The 3,804-nt window shown below is 36.0% G+C and overlaps 1 long non-coding RNA gene across 1 annotated transcript; it reads right to left on the bottom strand.

Moving 5' to 3' along the window:
• Positions 1-671: 671 nt before the first annotated feature.
• LOC109586242 (uncharacterized) lies at positions 672-970 on the bottom strand. The gene is made up of 2 exons (XR_002186895.1): positions 892-970; positions 672-823 (listed from the first exon to the last, which is right to left on the bottom strand). It is a non-coding gene; the product is annotated as an uncharacterized LOC109586242 (long non-coding RNA).
• Between the last annotated feature and the right edge of the window lie 2,834 nt (positions 971-3,804).

Raw genomic sequence — 3,804 nt, 5'->3', positions numbered from 1 at the left:
ACATGGAAAGAAATGTAAATAGGGAAAATGTATAATTGGCCTCACTTGAATGCAAGACTCATTGATGACCTCAGTATCTCCTAAGCTTGATGCATCAAGAAAATGGTGACACTAAAGAGATAGAGAAACAAAAAGAGGAATAAGAGGAAGGTGTACAGCACTGAATTGTTATTACAAAAGTAATAGTATTGGCAATGGTAACTGTATTGCCATCTGTGCTCAGAAGGCAATGTCATTGTTAATGGATTTATCTAAGAATACATTGTACATTCATGTGCAGTCAGGGACTCAGTGACATAGGCCTGTGACAACTACCATTACAATTACTCAGTAATCCATTAACTCAAATACATGTACATGTACATCACATACCACTTATCATTGCATTAGTGCATATTAATCTTAACACAGCCTTTTCTCTTAGGAATATGATAATGTCTATGGAACAAACTGTTTCTTGATTATGAGTATAGTTAACAGCACTAAAAGAGAGAGAGAGAGTGTAAAGTTGAGTGACGTTGATGTTCAAACATTGTACTTGTTCCAATTGGACATGCTTTGAATTCTCTTAGCATTTTGTCTTAATTCTATTCTCCTGTACAATTAATTACACATCAATTATTACTGACCAAAGGACACTCACTATCCCTCATTTACTGTACATGTGTACATGCACTGAATAAAACATGCACTGTAATGTGAATTGTGTCTTACCATCATGTTGTTAGGATTGTTCTGTTCCCACATGTTTTGCCAAAAATAACGAGCAGGTGGATTTCATGGGATCTTGAATCTTGACAAGCAATGCATCTGTGACCCAAAACTGTTACAAATAAATAATAAATAAAAAACATGACATTGACATACAAAACGTATAATACAGTTCCTTACTGATACTATAAGCTTGTGTTAACACAAAAGGACAAAGAACATGAGAGACAGAATCCTATATAGGAAGGAAAGAGAAAGAGCAACATTTAGATGTACATGTACATGTACAAGGAGGAGAGAAAGGCAAAAGAGAGGAAGAAATATCAATACGAGACAAAGATATACAAGAATAGTAGTCCAGGAATACAACAACGAGAATAGAGAATTGCATTATTAATAATTATATCAGTATTTAGTAGCTATCATGATAGTCATTAGTATTATTGCAGCTAACAGAATATAATCATTTCTTAGTATACATGTGAATGGAACATGTAATTATGTATCATAACCCTTAGTACAACTTGCAATGTAAACGGTACCTCTACTAAACCAGAATAAATTACATGTACTGTGTTGGATTTCTAGGCTAGGAACCATTACAAAGGATCATTATTATTGTATCAGCCTAACTTGATGAACACAATTATTAGTAATTATTGTGATATCAAAATGAGATATCATGCTGGTAAAACAACATTCAATATTGTCCACCCTTAAGTACTTATTAACAACACACGTACATGTCAAGATTACATATTACTCATCTATAGTATACTATTACAAGATGCATAAACAGCTATAAGGATTATTATAATACCAGTCCATAGGCGTAGGAATGATTCAAAAGTTGGGGCGGCTCAACATTAAAGAGAAAAGATTGTCGATGAGCAAAGTGTCTTTTTCAAACTGATCAAAAAAGAGAACTTATTTCATTCAGTTGCTGAGTTACCAAGATGCATGTTCAGCCAAGCAGCTCATTTTTATTGATGAGGCAATGGCTGAAAATGATGAGCTAAAAAAAGGCTTTTGAGAGACATGATGATTGCTAAATGGCTAAATTTAGAAATATCACCATCAACCATTAAAAGAGCTGGGAAGTTTATTGGCTGGGTAGCAACAAGACCACAATATTGTCAACTTGTCAGAGAGATGAACAAACAGAAGCATTTGGAGTGGTGCTTGAAGCAGCAAGTGAACTTTGACAAACTTGACAATGTTATATGGACTGACAAATGCTCAGTACAGTTAGACTTGCATGGCAAACTTTGCTTTCGTAAGAGAAATGAGCCGAGGAAACTGAAAGGAAGACCTAAACATCCATTTTAGTTTCGTGTTTGGGCAGAGATCAGTAAGAGTGGAACAACTGTCTGAATTAATCATATTCAAACAGACACTCACAGCTTCACGATTCTGTAGAATTCTAGAGGAGGGGCTGCTTAGTCATCTTATTCAAAGTATGCCAGCATCATATCAGTTTCAAATGAACAACAATCCTAAAAACACAAGTAAATACACCAAAAATTCCTAGCAGACAAAAACATTGATTGGTGGCCAACTCCATCTAAAAGTCCCGATCTAGACATGATAGAAAATGTGTAGGGGTCAATGAAGTACTATTTAAAGACTGTGATAAAACCAAAGACCCAATGTTAACTGATTGAGGGAATGAAGCGCTTTTGGAAGACAATGAACAGCTCAGTATGCACAAAGTACATTGACCACCTACAAAAGGTTATACCAGAAGTGATCAAAGGTAAGGGGCTACATCTGGCTATTGAGATTGATGTTCATACATGCATGTTTATGATAATATAATATTATATATAATAATATATCATGTCTTGTCCATACTACGATTTTGTAATGAAGAGTTATTCTTCTTTATATTTCTGGCAGCAGCTTCAATTGCTTCAACACTGTTGCCACTCTGTCATGCTCTTTTCACTGGACTGGCTTTGCTCTGGGTAGTGTTGGAAGGAGAGAGCTTTGATGTAGTTCATCCTCCATTTGTCATCTGTCTTCTTTCCTCTGACACCACTTACATTGCAAGATATCATTTCTTCTTTTGTGAAAAGCTTGCGAGTCATATTGGCACAAAAGTTTCGTCTACTGCAGCTTCTTGTTTTCACCTGAAGAGTATTGATATAATCAAATTCAGGCACTGGAACTAATGGTGGAATAAGCTTGTGATGGTAAAGCAGGTGGCTGTGATGATACTGGTGTTGATGGTACTGGTACATGTTCTTGTGAAGCAGGTAAGTATACTGATGTAGGTGGGAGGGATATTGGGTTTGGGAGGAGTGGAGGTGTTTTAGGAGATAGTACATGTCCTTCTGGTGAGAATGACGTGTTGGTTGATGGCACATCTAGTTGAATGGGTAAAGGTGTTGTCAGAGGCCATTCCTCTCCATTGACTGCTTCAAGTGACTAGTCGTCAGTACATGTATATCTTTCTATTTCTCCTTTTTGCTTTTGCTACGTTTCTTCAACTGCTTTGGTGCAACACTGTTGTATATCTTCTGAGTCTTCTTAGTGGCTCTGTCAGCCCTTTTTTTGCACATTACTCATGCTCCCTTAACTTGTCAATATTTTTTACTTTTTAAAATTTTTGATCATTTTGTTAACATGTCAAGCAAAATCCATAAAAAGTATATCTTTTGAGTAGCTATGTATGGTTCAGCAAAAACTCTACCTGTACAACTAAAAATAATCATAATTATGTATTTTGTAGCTCGCAAACAGGATTCAAACCTTCCAATTCCATTGCCTTCCACTAAACTTAATTAGCACAGTGTCACCATCTCTCTTGCTGATAGCATCTGGTGAGACAACACAAACACCATTGTCAATCTTAAATGCTACCAAAAGAGAAGCCTTAGTCCTCTTTAGGATGCTTGTAATGGACACTTCCCAGCTCTGCAGCATGTTATATATCAGTTTCTACAAAAACCGAAGTATCTATAGCTACGAGCCCCCTCCCATCCCCCATAATCTTGTTTTTTATTAATAAAATAACAACGAAATATAATAGCAAGGAGAATAAATAAAACTGTTTTCTAGTATGACTAGGTCTGCATAACAAGGTGTCAC

This window comes from Amphimedon queenslandica, unplaced genomic scaffold, assembly GCF_000090795.2.
Source record: "Amphimedon queenslandica unplaced genomic scaffold, v1.1 AMPQUscaffold_12917, whole genome shotgun sequence".
NCBI lineage: Eukaryota > Metazoa > Porifera > Demospongiae > Haplosclerida > Niphatidae > Amphimedon > Amphimedon queenslandica.
Note: the sequence above shows the minus strand (reverse complement) of the source record. Positions and strands in the feature narration are given on the sequence as shown.